Here is a 17,523-nt window from a genome sequence, read left to right on the forward strand (position 1 = left end):
GGGTCAAAGCAGAGTCTATTTCTAAACTCGTTGGGGACCCCTAGCCTCTTCTCTGGATCCGACCACTCTTCCATGATCATTTCCCGTATGTTTTCGTTAATAGGAAGAACAATGGAAGTTTTTGATTTAAGACCACCGAACATTTCGTCTTGGACAGTACGGGGCTTAGGGGTATCCTCAATTCCCATTGTGGACCTAACAGCCCTCAGTAATTCCTCCATTCTGAGAATAAATATTTTTTATCTTCCTCCATGATCTCCGCTTCTGATAGGGGATCCTCGTTAGGTATCTGTCTAGAAGTGACAGAGGCATCTTCTACATCCTCGGCATCAGAGGAGGAAATGACACTTTGCGTTTCTTGGGAGGGTTGGGGTTACTGGCGGGAGCTGACATAGTGGCCAAAGAAGGTTTAATCTCGTCCAAAATGAAAGAATTCATTTCTGTTAGAATATCTGGTTGTTCTTCTTTCCAGATCTCTGCCGTGCAGAATCTACACAGCCTTTTTCTGTAATTTTCAGGGAGCCTTTTGGAGCACTCATTGCATTTTAGGAGTCTCACTTTAGATTTAGACTCTTTAGTGCCCTGGAAGTGAGGGAGCAACCAGATATACCGCAATTAGCATCTAAACTTGTGTAAATTTTGAAATACACTACATTTACATTAGACCCACTCGCACGTGTTGAGACTTCTATATTTTATTATTAACAAATGGCCACTTTGACCAATAATGTCCCTTGATTGACACGTGCTGCTTGTTTATTTACTAAAATTTAACATTTATTGATAGACTTTTTTAAAAGATTATAAATAAATCTCCTAAAGCCATCTAAGGGCTCTTTCACACTTGCGTTCTTTTCTACCGGCATAGAGTTCCGTCGTCGGGGCTCTATGCCGGAAGAATCCTGATCAGCTTTATCCTAATGCATTCTGAATAGAGAGAAATCCGTTCAGAATGCATCAGGATGTCTTCAGTTCCGGACCGGAACGTTTTTTGGCCGGAGAAAATACCGCAGCATGCTGCGCTTTTTGCTCCGGCCAAAAATCCTCAAGACTTGCCGTAAGGCCGGATCCGGAATTAATGCCCATTGAAAAGCATTAATCCGGATCCGGCCTTAAGCTAAACGTTGTTTCGGCACATTGCCGGATCTGCCGTTTAGCATCCCGGCAGCCATGGTAACCATTCAGAAAAAGCTAAAGTCCTGGCAGCCATGGTAAAGTGTAGTGGGGAGCGGGAGAGCAGTATACTTACCATCCGTGCGGCTCCCGGGGCGCTCCAGAGTGACGTCAGGGCGGCCCACGCGCATGGATGACGTGATCACATGGCCGACGTCATTCTGGAGCGCCCCGGGAGCCGCACGGACTAAGTATACTGTCCCCCCCCCCCCCCACTACTACTATGGCAACCAGGACTTTAATAGCGTTCTGGCTGCCATAGTAACACTGAAAGCATTTTGAAGACGTAAATAGAGTTCATAGTAATATAAAAAGCTCCTGCTTCGATAATCCCTCATAACAGTGAGGGATTATTGAAGCAGGCGCTTTTCATATTACTATGAACTCTATTTACGCATGAACTCATCAAATATTCGGATACAGGTGATTTGAATCTCCGCGCAGAAGACGTCAGCACCACATGACCGAGCAGTGAACCACGTGGGACGCCAAGTAGGTCCTGGAAGGTCAAAGCCGTAAGGTCCTGCTACATCGCTGTACTACACCACTGTGCTTTGCATAGAGGAGCGGGAGACTTCACCGAACCGAAAAATTGGTACGAATACCACACCGGCGACTACCGGATGAAGACGCGGTAACGTACAACGAACTAATAACCAATAGCACTCCCTGTTAGCTATTCTTAAAGAGTGCAAATGGAAGAATGATCTTGTTTCAGCCCCAAACATCAGTTTGAATTAATCTGGACGGCATTGTTATTTGGGACACCCAATCCCCCATTACGGTCATAGCACTTACAGATATTGGGATCTAGCGGTTTATATTTACATATTTTTGTATGTGTTTTAAATTGCATTTGTTATTGTAGTTTTTATGTACAATTCTAAAGTTTAGCGTGGATACTTAATATCGTGTGTTTGCCTGATACTATCTGTAATTCGTTTTCTGCTACCACTAAAAGATTGTCCAGATACGGGGCGACACTGATTGCCTCTTGTCTCAGTGCTGCTACCACCTCTGCCATGATATCGGTAAAGATTCTTGGCGCTGGGGAAATTCCGAAAGCGAGACATGAATTAAAAATGCTTCACCTGGATTGCAAATCTTAGGAATTTTGTTGATGTTTTGTGTATCAGGATATGGTAACAAGAAGTGTTACCATAGGTGGGCGATAGGAAAACCTAAGATAATTGTCACATCAAAGAGCATACAGTGTAACCTGTGCACCATCCCGTACAATACAGTATGATCCCTGCACCATGCTGTATAATATACATTATAATCCCTACACCATGCTGTACAATATACATTATAATCCATACAATATACAATATAATCCCACAGTGTAGGTGTTATACTGTATATTGAACGGCATGGTACAGGGGTTATAATGTATACTGTACAGAAAATGTATGGAAGTCACACTATGCCTGACAATATACCCCTGTGGGATAGATAGATAGATAGATAGATATACCCATGTACAGCCTATACCTATATACGGCTGTGCATGGGTGGATGGCATTCTGCTGCAGAACACAATACATTTTTCTGGTGGGGAATATTAATTGTATACGGTAACCCACTCTTCTGATGTTTAGAATCCACGAATTTGATGTTACTTGCTCCCAAGTGCTTAAAAAGGAGATGAGCTAATTGTTTTGGATTAGAGGATGAGGTGGTTTCCCCTCTGTTGGGGAAAAAATAAAAATTCTTTTTCAACCCTACAACCTTTTGCATAACTCCACCTTCCCGTTTTTCCTTCATCTCTCCTCTGTTCAGATTGGTACTGACAGCCAAGAAAATTCTGTCTTTTTGATCTATATCTTCTGGAAACCCTTTCCTTCCTGTCGGTGGCATTTTTCAAGATCTTTACTAGATCTGGACCTAAAACTTATTGGCCGTGAAAGTAAAGGGAAATTAGCTTTTTTTGGATGCAATATCCTTCGCTCATGCCTTGAGCCAAAGAACCCGTCTGGCTGTGTCCGATTTTTTACGGATTCAGCCGCAGCATCTGCTAGGAAACTAGTTGCCATTTTCAGTAACTGAATGCTCTCTAGAATCTGATCTGAGTTTTATTGATTAGATGAATCTCAAATTGTTCTAGCCATAGATTAAGGGTTCTAACTAGACAAGTAAAAGCCACCTCTGGCTTAACCACTACAGGACCGCCACATGCAGGATGGCATCCTGGAGGCGGCCCTGTTAACCCTCCTGGACTCGCCGGTGCGTCCTCTCGCGTTCACAGGATGGAAAGGTAAACTAGTGCATCTACAGCCTGCCAGCGGCGATCAATCGCTAGCAGGCTGTAGATGCGATTTTTTTTTTAACCCCTAAAAGGTATATTAGACGCCGTTTTGATAACAGTGTCTAATATACCTGCTACCCGGTCCTCTGGTGGTCCCTTTTGCTTGGATCGACCACCAGAGGACACAGGCAGCTCTGTAAAGTAGCACCAAGTACCACTACACCCCCCCCCCCCCCAGTCACTTATTAACCCCTGATCACCCCCCTGTAAGGCTCCATTCAGACGTCCGTATGTGTTTTGCGGATCCGCAAAACACAGACACCGGCAATGTGCTTTCCACATTTTGCACATTGCCAGAACTATATAGAAAATGCCTTTTCTTGTCTGCAATTGCGGACAAGAATAGGACATGTTCTATAGGCTCTACAAAAAACGCAGTGTTCGCCCGATCAGGCCTGATCTTGCGTTCAGTCCGCCCCACCGCAGAGACAGAATTGTTTTTTTCTGATCACTGCAAAAACACCGCAAAAATCGCTGCAGAGCTATAAAAAGATCACTTTTGAGGGGCATAGTGAGTTCATAGTTTTTGTTTGGTACAAGTTAGCGGCCATTTTTTATTTATTTTTTTCCTTCTTCTTACAAAGTCTCATATTCCACTAACTTGTGACAAAAAAAGAAAAAAAAAGAAAAAAAAAAAAAAAAAAAAAAAAAAAAAAAAACTCACATGAACTCACCATACCCCTCACAGAATCCAAATGCGTACCCCACAAATGACCCCATTTTGGAAAGAAGACACCCCAAGTTAGCGGAAAGGGAGACTGAGTAAATAAAAAAAAAAAAAAAAAAAAAAAAATTTAATTTCCGCTAACTTGTGCAAAAAAAAAAAAAAAGAAGAAGAAAAAAACAATTATAATAATTTCTGTGAACTTGCCATGCCCCTCACGGAATACCTTGGGGTGTCTTCTTTCCAAAATGGGGTCACATGCGGGGTATTTAAACTGCCCTGGCATTTTAGGGGCCCTAAAGTGTGAGAAGTCTGGAATCCAAATGTTTAAAAATGCCCTCCTAAAAGGAAATTGGGCCCCTTTGCGCATCTTGGCTGCAAAAAAGTGGCGCACATGTGGTATCGCCGTACTCAGAAGTAGGGCAATGTGTTTTGGGGTATCTTTTTACATATAACCATGCTGGGTGAGAGAAATCTCTCTATAATGATAACTTTTTTTTTTTTTTAATACAAAGGAAAAAGTTGACTTTTAGAGAGATATTTCTCTCACCCAGCATGGGTATATGTAAAAATACACCCCAAAACATATTGCCCTACTTCTTCCGAGTACGGCGATACCACGTGTGACACTTTTTTGCAGCCAAGATGCGCAAAGGGGCCCAATTTCCAATGAGTACTTTCAGGATTTCACAGGGCATTTTTATGAATTTGGATTCCAAACTACTTCTCACGCTTTAGGGACCCTAAAATGCCAGGGCAGTATAAATACCCCACATGTGACCCCATTTTGGAAAGAAAACACCCCAAGGTATTCCATGAGGGGTATGGTTAGTTCATGTGAAATTTTATTTTTTGTCACAAGTTAGTGGAATATGAGACTTTGTAAGAAAAAAATAAAAATAATTTTCCGCTAACTTGTGACAAAAAATAAAAAGTTCTATGAACTCACTATGCCCATCAGCGAATACCTTAGAGTGTCTACTTTCCGAAATGGGGTCATTTGTGGGGTATTTCTACTGTCTGGGCATTGTAGAACCTCAGGAAACATGACAGGTGCTCAGAAAGTCAAAGTGCGTAAGTTCACATTTTTGCACCATAGTTTGTAAACGCTATAACTTTTACCCAAACCAATAAATATACACTTATTGCATTTTTTTTTAAAGACATGTAGAACAATAAATTTTGAGAAAAATGTATATAGAAATGTAGTTTTTATTGAAAAATTTTACAACCGAAAGTGAAAAATGACTTTTTTTTGCAAACATTTCGGTCAATTTCGATTAATATATAAAAAAGTAAAAATGTCAGCAGCAATGAAATACCACCAAATGAAAGCTCTATTAGTGAGAAGAAAAGGAGGTAAAATTCATTTGGGTGGTAAGTTGTATGACTGAGCAATAAACCGTGAAAGTAGTGTAGTGCAGAATTGTAAAAAGGATCGACCATTAAGGGGGTTTAAGCTAGGGGAGCTGAGCTGGTTAACCGCCTCCGGACCGCCTAACGCAGATCCGCGGTCCGGAGGCGGCAGCTGCAGGCAGAGTGACGCATATACGCGTCATCTCGCGGGCCGTCATTTCTTCCAGGGGGATCGCGTCATCAGCTTGCCAGCCAATGATCGTGGCTGGCAAGCTGATGATTTAAAAAAAATCCAATGAGAAGCCAGATAACACATCATATTAGTAAATATGATGTGTTATATGGCTTCCCTGCTCCTCTGCTGGTCCTTTTGGTCGGTTGGATCAAGCAGGCTTCACAGTGAGTAGCACCAACACTACATTTTAGCCCCAGATCACCCCCTGCACCCCAATTAACCCTTTGATCGCCCCTGTCAATCACTAGTGAAAGGAAAAAAGTGATCAGTGTAAACTGTCACTTTTTTTTTTTCACTGGTATTGACCGTTAGGTTTTAGGATAGTTTAGGCCCCTTGGTTAGGTAGTTTAGGGATCAGTTAGCGCCCGGCCCACCGCACCGCAGTCCCTTATTCACAGATTAGCGTATCGCTAATCAGCATTTGTACTTTTATAGTATCTGTAAGTGATCAAAACTGATCACAGTCAGATGTATAATTGTATTAGTGTCACCTTAGTTCGCCCTCCACCCAAAACGCAGTGTTTGCCCGATCAGGCCTGATCGGTCGCCCACACGTGCGTTCACCCACACCTGCCCCAGTGACCCAAAAATATTTTTTTTTGATCACTGCACACTCACTTTACACGCGCTGTGGCGATAAAAAAAAAAATCAGCTTTGATATTTTTTATCAACCGCAGCGGCCTCCGGTACTTCGCTAGCCTCCCATTTGTAAGACAGGCTTGCTTTTTTTCTTGGGTAGTCTCAGGGAATACCCCTAAATTTAGTTGCCCAAATGTCAAACAGGGGGTATTCTTCTGAAGAGGCCTACAGGCTTCTGACCCAGTCGGATGAGGAATGGGAACCCTCATCTGACGAATCTAGCGGGTCAGAATATGAACCTGTAGAAAGCAGTGGCAGTCTGACTCAAAGTTCGGACGAGGAGGTTGAGGTGACCGATAGCACCAGGCGTACCCGGCCCTGTGTCGCTAGACCACCGGTTGCGCAGGATCCGCTTCAAGGGCAGCAGAGTGGGGCTGTCGCTGTTGGATTACGTGGTGAGGCATACACCAGCAGCGCAGCCCTCCCTGGACCTAGTACCAGCACTGCCGTACAACCTGGTGAAGTGGCGAGCACCAGAAGGGCAGTTGAAGCTGGTACGGTGACACGTCCAGTAGTTACCTCGTCGCAGCCACCGCACAGACAGGCCCGTAGACCATCTAGAATCCCTGAGGTGCTGGCAAATCCTGATTGGCAGTCCCCAACTTCAGCCGCACCTGTAGTTCCCCCTTTCACCGCCCAGTCTGGAGTTCGTGTTGAGACGGCTCAGATCGGTTCGGCCCTGGGATCTTTTGAGCTGTTCTTGACTGCGGAGCTCTTGGACATAGTCATGGCCGAAACAAACCGGTATGCCACACAATTTATAACCGCCAAGCCGGGAAGCTATTATGCCCAGCCTTTCCGGTGGAAACCAGTCCAAGTTTCCAAAATTTAATCTTTTTTGGGCCTTCTCCTCAACATGGGTCTAACCAAAAAGCATGAATTGCGGTCATATTGGTCCACGAACCCAATTCATCACATGCCAAGGGCACGTTTTGAGGCCATCCCGCGTTTCCTGCACTTTAGCGACAACACCACCTCCCTGTCACGGCTGTAAGCGAGCAACAAGAGCCTACACAGTGAAAAGCAACTGATCGGACCCAAACTAGGGAGGATAAAGGGTGACCCCTGTCAGACCCTAAAAGCGCTCGCTAAGCTGCTCAGCCTATGCGAACACCCCAATGGTGGATGATCGCATATCCTCGAACCTCAACTATATAACACCTGAACACCCTACAATAGTGAGGGGACACGACCACCGGCTCCCTACACTAGACACGGAGGGAGTCAGGGTCACCTGGGATCCAGCAAACAGAAAATCACAAATGAATGTACACTTAACTGGAGGTGCTGCAGCTGCAGTGAAAACAGATCCAAAGTCAGCAGACAATATCCGAAGTACTTGCTTCAGCCGAACACAGATCCAGTGAAAAGATATCACACAGGTGAAGATACTCAAGCGAGAGATACAGCTCAAATGAAAAGTATAATCCGCACCTCTACAAAGGAGGAGGGGTGATTTAAAGGCAACGAAATCAAACACAGGAGGGACAGCTGGAAGGAAGGAAACAGAGTAAAGACCTCATCACAGGGGTGGAGAAACAGGGCAGAGGAAACTCCTCCAAGCTCTAGTAGTGACATCATCACAGGGGTGGAGAAACAGAGCTGTGAGAACGTCTCAAAGCTCTGGTAGTGACACTCCCGTCCCAGAGGCCACCCAGCTTTTGACCGGCTCCACAAAATTCGGCCCCTCATAGACCACTTCAACCAGAAATTTGCAGATTTGTATACCCCAGAGCAAAACATCTGCGTAGACGAGTCCCTAATACATTTTACCGGGCACCTTGGCTTCAAACAATACATCCAAAGCAAGCGCGCCCAGTATGGGGTCAAATTGTATAAGCTCTGTGAAAGGGCCACAGGCTATACCCACAAATTTCATGTCTGAGGGAAAAGATCAGACCCTGGAGCCGGTCGGTTGCCCTGACTACCTGGGGAGCAGTGGGAATACAGTCTGGGACTTGGTGTCACCCTTATTTGGCAAGGGGTACCATCTTTATGTGGACAATTTCTACACAAGTGTGCCCCTCTTCAGGCATTTGTTTTTAGAACAGATTGGCTGCTGTGGCACCGAGCAACCTAGTCGCCGGGGCTTCCCCCAAACGGCGCGTTACCACCCGTCTTGCAAGGGGGGGGGGGGGAAGAGGGCTGCCTTGTGTAATGAAGAACCGCTCGCGGTGAAATGGAGAGACAAGCGTGACGTTTACATGCTCTCCTCCATTCACGCAGACACGACAATCCAAATTGAACGAGCAACCGGAGTCATTGAAAAGCCCCTCTTAGTCCACGACTATAATTTGCTCATGGGAGGGGTGGATTTCAATGACCAGATGTTGGCTCCCTATTTACTTTCCCACAGAACCAGACGCTGGTATAAGAAGGTGTCTGTATATTTAATTCAATTGGCTCTGTATAATAGTTTTGTTCTCTACAGTAAGGCTGGGAGAACACGATCCTTCCTCAAATTTCAGGAAGAGATCATCGAGAACCTCCTGTATTCAGGAGGTTCTGTGGCCCCAACCACCAGTGTAGTGAGCCGTTTACACGAGCGACATTTCCCCAGTGTCGTTGCTGGTACCTCAAAACGACCGCCACCCCGAAAAAAATGTTGTGTCTGTAGCAGGAGTGGAATAAGGTGTGACACCCGCTATTTCTGTCCTGACTGCCCTGACCACCCTGCCCTATGCTTAGGGGAGTGTTTCCAGAAGTACCACACACAGGTACACTATTAGCATAGGGATTGCATCTCACAGGACAGGCACACAGGGCTCTTAGGGCCATTTCACTCACAGCTGCTGCAAACCTCTCCTTTCACCTGGGACAAAGTGCATAATGTACTTCGCCACATCTCTGGGCGATTTGCGCTTTGCACATTGTCCCATGGGGAAGGAGAGGTTTGTCCTATAAATGGTAAAAAAAAAAAAAAAAAAAAGTTAATGTTCTGTTCAAATGTTATTATAAAGTTCATGTTAATAAATTTATTGCGTTGCAGCCTGTTTTTTTCACCTTCTAGGTGGACCAACCGATGAACCAGCTGCACCACTGATGTGCATTCTGACAAGCATTGCGCTGCTGTCAGACTACACAAAAGTCGGTGTATGCGGCACTGCAAGACGAGATTTCTCCTCTGCAGTAAAAAAAAAGATATGTTTGCCGAGGCTTATGAGCTGAGGGGAGGTGTTCATATGCTTTGGCAAACACTTTGTATATAAAAAAAAAAACGGGCAATGATTTATTCATCCACATCGATTGATGTGACTGGAGAAATCGGGTTTGCCAGGGCATACGAGCTGAGTGGGTATGGATGTTGGGCGGAGCTCCTATGTCCTGGCAGACGCCTTTCCCCTCTTTTTTTTTTGGGCAGAGATTTTTTCATCCACATTGATCGATGCGAATGAAGAAATCTGTGCCGTTCATTTTTTCTTTCAGCCCAGAGGCTGAATGGAAAAAAAATAAAAATATCTCATTACCTGTATGCTCAATATAAGGAGAATAGCAGAAACTCCTAATGCTGGCCATACATGTAATGATTGCGGAGACCCTCAAATGCCAGGGTAGTACAAACACCTGACAGCCTGCCCTTGGATTAACCATCCTGTGGCCTAGTGTTACCCTATAGCTGGCACCCACTGGTGCATCTATATTGATTAACATATTCTTTAATGCGGTCATGCCCTGTGTGTTTTAGCCTGACTGGCTACACATGTTTTCAGGCCTCTGACCCACTTTAAAAACCCTTTTTTTCGTACTACTCTGTCTCTCTGGTCGCACGGGCCCAATCCATAGCCCTGTGTGTACCATTGATCTCCCCTGATGATTTTCTGTGACGAACTGAAACGTGACACGTAGGGAGCATTTTTTTAGGGACTACTAGGGTTTCTGTCCCCACAGGGACAGGTATCCGGACGGGGACGCTCCTTGCGGGGTAAGTCCCCGTGTAGATAGGTAGGGCATACTAGCCCCTGCCCCCCTTCTTAGGGTTGCCTAGGGCTAACCACCCCGTTACCCACCCAATCCGAAGGGGCACACCTATCCTTTTTGTGTGAACGAGAAGCATCAAGGGACCGTTTCCACCTCCAGTCTTCCTCATGAGACATTCTGATCCACAACCGGGTGAGAACATTCCTGCTTTTTCCAAACCTCTGGTCACACTGTCTTTATATGTACCATTTTGCCCGCTGGGCTGTCTTGTTAAATTTTGTTTTGTATAGAGGCTCCTCCTCTGGTGTCTATAATTTTAGATTGACCAAAAATTAAATGTTAAGTTTTATCCCTCTGTCCTACGGGATTAGTATTCATAGTACAAACACCCCACAAATGACTCCATTTTGGAAAGAAGACACCCTAAGGTATTCATTGATGGGCATAGTGAGTTCATAGAAGTTTTTATTTTTTGTCACAAGTTAGCGGAAAATGATGTTTCCCCCCCCCCTCTTACAAACTCTCATATTCCTCTAACTTGTGACAAAAAATGAAAACTTCCATGAACTCACTATGCCCATCACGAAATACCTTAGGGTGTCTTCTTTCCAAAATGGGGTATTTATACTGCCCTGGCATTTTAGGGCCCTAAAGCGTGAGAAGAAGTCTGGAATCCAAAATGTCTAAAAATGCCCTCCTAAAAGGAATTTGTGCCCCTTTGCGCATCTAGGCTGCAAAAAAGTTTCACATGTGGTATCGCCGTACTCAGAAGAAGTTGGGCAATGTGTTTTGAGGTGTCTTTTTACATATACCCATGCTGGGTGAGCGAAATATATCTCTCTAAAATGACAACTTTGTATAAAAAATAAAATAAAAATTATATGTGAAAAGTTGACTTTTAGAGAGATATTTCTCATGGGTATATGTAAAAATACACCCCAAAACACGTTGCCCTACTTCTTCTGAGAGCAGCGATACCACAGGTGACACTTTTTTTGCAGCCTAGGTGGGCAAAGGGGCACAAATTCTAAAGAGCACCTTTAGGATGTCACAGGGCATTTTTTACACATTTGGATTTCAAACTACTTCTCACGCATTAGGGCCCCTAAAATGCCAAGGCAGTATAACTACCCCACAAGTGACCCCATTTTGGAAAGAAAACACCCCAAGGTATTTCGTGATGGGCATAGTGAGTTCATGGAAGTTTTTATTTTTTGTCACAAGTTAGTGGAATATGAGACTTTGTAAGAAGAAAAAAAAAAAAGCATCATACACATTAGCAGATTGTCTGGAATACTGCACTATTTTAAATTACAAAATCAGAGCGACAGCGTCCGCTGCAGATCTCCACAATTTATGTCCAGTCTGTCCAAAAAAATACTTTCTATCTAATTTTCTGGCTGTGACGCCAGCTCTTTTATCAACTCAGCTGGACCCAGACACAAAATTCTGGGCTGCTAAATAATTTGAAACTATGCTGAAACCTTGAAATGATCTCATTATTAAAAGGGTTTTCCGGGACTTAAATACTGATGACCTGTCCTCTGGTGGGGGTCTGACACCTGGGACCCCAATGATCAGCTGTTTGAAAAGGCACTGGCGCTCCTGTGAGCTCCGTACATTGTATAGCAGTGGTGCTTGGTATCGCGCCCCATTCACTTCTATGGGTCTGAGCTGCGCCTAGGCCATGTGTCCGATAAACATTTAGCCACTGGACTAGGAAAAGCTGTGTCACTGCGAGCACCAATGTCCACTAAAAGGGATGATCCACAGGGGTCCCACGTGTCAGACCCCCATTGATCAGATAATGATGACCTATCCTGAGGATAGGTTATCAGTATATAAGTCACTGTAAACCAGCTCAGAATACTGACTGCCTTCTCTCTGGAGGGGCCATTAATATGACACTGGTTATAACAGGCTTTGTTCAGCTGTAGAACAAAAAATGGCTCACCATAGGGCAGTGATGGCGAACCTATGGCACGGGTGCCAGAGGCGGCACTCAGAGCCCTCTCTGTGGGCACCTGCGCCTTGGAAAAAGTCTATGGTGTACCAATATGCTTTAGACTTTTCCTGCCATTCATCAGCACAGGACACACTATGAACAGCACAGGCAGCGCACTGAATGTAGGCTATTAAGCTATTATAGCTAAATGATAAAGTACATGGAAGATATACTATATTGGTATTCAGGTTAAATTGCCGTGCTGGCACTTTGCGATAAATAAGTGGGTATTTGGTTGCAGTTTGGGCACTCGGTCTCTAAAAGGTTCACCATCACTGCCATAGGGTAATAACGTCTGATAAGCAAAAGGAATAGTATCTCCAAAAATGGAGGCTCACCTTACAAAATTGTGCTAGACGTAGACAACTCTAGTGTAGGCAGATGCTGGGTTAAGGAGAGCCCCTTAAAACAGATGGTATGCAGCCCGGGATGCAAGTACTTCTGGTCAGGGATACCTGGAATTAGGGCTGCAGTAAATGATTATTTTAGAAATTGAGTATTCTATCGATTATTTTTTACGATTAAACGAGTATTCTAATAAGAAAAAATGAATTAATAGACTGTTTTCCTTTATAAAAACTCACCAGACCCCCTGCCATCAGTCCCCAACGCCCTTCGTTCTCCCCCAGTGCCATCAGCTCTCTCCCCTTGTGCCATCAGCTCTGCAGGGATAGTGCGCACGGTGATGTCACAGTGCAGGGATAGTGCGCACGGTGATGTCACAGTGCAGGGATAGTGCGCACGGTGATGTCACAGTGCAGGGATATACCCACATCAGAAACTAAAAAGGAAACAAAACCAAAACCACGCTGAACCAGCCACTGACGACAGGGAGTGCTCTAAGGCTGAGTTCACACGGGCGTGTCCGGATTAGGTCCGGATGCGTCCCGGTGTATTGCGGCAAACCCGCGCGATTGGGTACGCAATTGCAGTCAGTTTTGACTGCGATTGCGTTCCGATGTTCAGTGTTTATCACGCGGGTGCAATGTGTTTTGCACTCGCGTGATAAAAAACCGACTGTGGTACCCAGACCCGAACTTCTTCACAGAAGTTCAGGTTTGGGTTAGTTGTAGTGTAGATTGTATTATTTTCCCTTATAACATGGTTATAAGGGAAAATAATAGCATTCTGAATACAGAATGCTTAGTACAAGGGCAATTTAGGGTTAAAAAAATAAAAAATAAATTAACTCACCTTGTCCTCTTCATCGCGCAGTTCCCGGTCTCTTCTGATGAGCTGTCGGCTAAAGGACCTTTGGTGACGTCAGATCACATGCTCCAATCACATGGTACATCACCGTGGTGATGTACCATGTGATTGGAGCATGTGATCTGACGTCACCAAAGGTCCTTTAGCCGACAGCTCATCAGAAGAGACCGGGAACTGCGCGATGAAGAGGACAAGGTGAGTTAATTTATTTTTTATTTTTTTAACCCTCAATTGCCCTTGTACTAAGCATTCTGTATTCAGAATGCTATTATTTTCCCTTATAACCATGTTATAAGAGAAAATAATACAGTGAATAGACTGTCACCTAGCAACCATGAGTGAAAATCGCACCGCATCCGCACTTGCTTGCGATTTTCACTCAGCCCCATTCATTTCTATGGGGCCTGTCCTGCGTTACAAACGCAGAATATAGAGCATGCTGCGATTTTAAAGCATTGCAGAAGTGATGCGTGAAAAAAATCGCTCATGTGCACAGCCCCATAGAAATGAATGGTGCCGGATTCAGTGCGGGTGCAATACGTTCACCTACCGCATTGCACCCGCGCGGAAATCTCGCCCGTGTGAACTCAGCCTAACACCCTATGCTGCCAATCATCAGCCCCTCTAAACAAGACCAGTGAGCACTACTACCCCTATCATCCTCTGGCCATTCCGGCACAGGTGACACAGCTCTAACTACAAGTCCATGCTCCACCCAACATTCCCACTGTCACATGAGAAGAAAACAAAATTAAAAAAGCACATGATAAGCGGTGGTCTGTTACAAATTGTATGCTTTGGTGTCTAGCAGTGTGAAGTTGTGTTGCTACATAAGAGGCATACAGTATCTATAAACCTAAGAAATAAGGTGGAGAAAAAAAAAGGTGGAGAAAAAAAAAAAGGTCCAGAATACCATAGGCTAGAAATGAAAAATAAGCATTGCTCGCCTTCACCAATTCCCAGACACTGCTGTTCTGGTGCCCGCTGCTCTCCACTTCCTGGTTCTGGCTTGACACACAGCGACGCAACCGTCGACCGCCTTAGCCAGTGATTGCCTTAGTGGGAATTTCCTGTTTGTTGAGCTGGGACTAGGGACCAGATGGGACCGATGCATCAGAACAGCAGAGGTGGGGAGATTGTGAGAGTGAGTAAGGCTAGATTCACATCTCCTGTTCACTACAATGGGATCCGGCGGGTTTCCGGCATACAGTGTACTCTGGTAGTCTGCTCCTCTGTGGGAACAGACTACAGGAGTACGGTGGTAAACGTGTTATCATAGGGGTTCTCTGTGCTGGGACACACATGGTGAGCACTAATCACACATGCCCCTCCACACATGCAGCCACTTACCAGCCTTCCGCCGATAACCAGCAGTTCTAATCTGTACCGCCACTCGCGCCCCGCCTCCTCCGCTGCCAGCCACTCAGCACACAGCGTCGGGTCATAGTGCGCGCTTACGTGCACTATGACCTGACGATGTGTCAGGATACAGTACAGCGCTTTGCGGGCCGGCGGGTGACCAGGGAGCGGTGAGCAAAAGCAAGCGCTTCACTCCCGCTCCATGGTCACATGACACAAACGAATGCTTGATGCAAAAAATTTGCCTCGAGGATTATTTTGTGTCGAATTACTCGATTAAATCGAGTAATTGTTTCAGCCCTACCTGGAATCCCTCAGAAAGCCAGTAGATCAGCGAGGAAAGGTGTCCCACGGCGCAAAAACCACCCGATGGTTCAATTGGGATGCAGGGTTCTTTATTGAGCAAGCGGTACAACGTGTTTCGGGGATATACCCCTTCTTCAGGTACAAATGACTTGCATAATTAATATGACACTGACAGAGATCATGGGACATTTCATGTAATGTATTTCAATGGTGTCACAAGGCGGCATGCTGCTACTACGATGTGACAGTTGCAAAAAAATAATAATAATGACTTGGATGGATTTGTGTCACAGTCATTGCATCACCATTAAATTAGCTTGTGTGACATGTCACCGAGCAGCCCTAGCTTTCTCAACTCCGGTCCTCGGGACCCACCTACCTGTCATGTTTTCAGGATTTCCTTAGTATTGAGCAGGTGATTGAATTAGTGTCCATGCATCTGGACTTACCTCAGGTATTCATTCTGTGGGATACTCTCAAATCCTGACCGGTAGGTGGGTCCCGAGGACCGGAGTCACCCTTTCAAATGGATTATGTCTGGAATACTCCTTAGTAATACAGAGGTGGACTAATCCCAGGAGGTAACTCATGTGCCTAAAAAAACTCCTTTGTTTTAGATTGGTTTCCATTGATGTTAATGGTAAAAGAAATAAAATAAAGTCACAACGAAGCCCAAAGTCTACATTTTGTCCACCCTTGAATCGAAAAGAGGGTAACATGAACGTGTCACTTTCCAGGCTGCCCAAGGGCTGGTGGTAAATGCATTACAGGACACTTGGAGCCCGGAGCGGAATACGCACACATGGTTGGCCACAGGGGTGCACCTAGCCTTTCTGTTGCCTGAGGCAAAAACTGAAATGGCGCCCCAACCCCCCAATGCCAATTTCCTAATCTAACCCCTTCCCTCCAGCCCCTACTGTTAAGTCATACTTAGAAAACATTACATACAGGTTAATACAGCACTACATACTGAGCTTCCCAATACTTTACTGCAGAAACAGATAATTCCCCTTCCGCTGCCCCTACCTCATGCTGCCTGAGGCAATCACCTCGCCTCGCCTCATTGGTGGTGCACCAGGTTGGCTAGTGAAAATGTTATATATAGTACAATAAAACAAGCAAAGCAGACACGGCAGAAAACCATGCTACCCGAGCGTCCCTGGCATTGTGCTGGACTCACAGGTCTACTATGATGGTACTACAAGATGCAGAAGACAATGGATGACATCATTCAGGACAACATGAACACAAGGCGCAGACAGAGTTTACGAAGTCCAGGTAACCGGTGCATGGGTAAGATTACATAATGTGTGTACAGTATATATTGTAGTATAGCAATATTGTTAGAAGCAACAAGCTTTCTTTTCTACGCAGTACTTAAAAGGACAATAGATTTCACTAGCCGTTAAAGCCAGCGGATTGTCTGTTCTTGAAAAAAAAAATGCTCATTGACAATGGCAAAAAGCAACAAGCAGCCGAGAACAAAGAAAAAAGGTCAAGTGCCAGCCGTGCTAAAATGTTTATCAATACATAGTAATACACAGAGCACAGGTCTAGAACTCAGGTAGGGCACAGTCAGGGGTCGCTGCCAGAGCCAGATGACAGTTCTACTGTACCTGCCTGACTGGAGGGCACAGCATACACTGCATTGTGTGCCAGCAGCCCCTGCTCTGCAGAAAGACGCCCTAGTCCCTGGCACGGGGCAGACATGGTGGTGCAGGTACATACCTCACACACAGGTAGGTCCATGCACTGGATGAATGAATCCCCAGGAGGCCGCTGCTCCAACAACTTCCCCGGGTAATGCCAGCAAAGCGCTACAGCCAGCCGAGCTCCCATTAACCGCACCAGAACACGCACACACAATGCTCGGCTAGACAGCCCATTACTACCCCGCAGGAAGGCGACGGGGACGGAGGAGTCACTGGGAGGGTCAGGCACGGACACAGACATGTTTGCACCTTACCTCAGTGCACAAGCGGTTCTCCTCTGCCTGTCTTGTGTCTTCTATACAGGGCCTATCTCTCCACCGCCTCCCCCTCCCTCACCTCCTCCTTCAGCTCGCAGCACACGTGATCCGTGTCACATGACTCTGCTCCCACTCCTGCCCCCTGCTCTAGGCTGTCTGTCACTTCCCCGCTTCCTCCTCTGCCAGCTCTGGTCGTGTGTGACTGGAATTAGAGAGACGTGATGCCAACGCTGTGCTGGCCCTTAGCTGGCTGTTGGGAGGGCTGTCTGCACTCCCCTCTCAGTCACCATCCCACAGGAAGAGATATGATGGGATTTATATCAAGATTGGGGGGAAAATAGGCTTTGTTACCCCTGGCAACCGTGGAGAGCTGAGATTTCA

The 17,523-nt window shown here is 45.5% G+C and overlaps 1 protein-coding gene across 2 annotated transcripts in view; it reads right to left on the reverse strand.

Moving 5' to 3' along the window:
- The window catches only part of TULP4 (TUB like protein 4), a 379,716-nt gene extending 362,479 nt beyond the window's left edge, over positions 1-17,237 (reverse strand). The window contains exons 1-2 of one of the 2 annotated variants that reach the window (XM_044288805.1): positions 17,140-17,174; positions 12,638-12,754 (exon numbers count right to left, since the gene is read on the reverse strand). The gene's annotated coding sequence lies outside the window, so the exon portion shown is untranslated. Of the gene's footprint in view, positions 1-12,637; positions 12,755-17,139 lie in introns of both variants that reach the window. The other variant, XM_044288804.1, reaches the window with a different exon arrangement.
- Between the last annotated feature and the right edge of the window lie 286 nt (positions 17,238-17,523).

Source organism: Bufo gargarizans, chromosome 4 (assembly GCF_014858855.1).
Source record: "Bufo gargarizans isolate SCDJY-AF-19 chromosome 4, ASM1485885v1, whole genome shotgun sequence".
Classification (NCBI taxonomy): domain Eukaryota; kingdom Metazoa; phylum Chordata; class Amphibia; order Anura; family Bufonidae; genus Bufo; species Bufo gargarizans.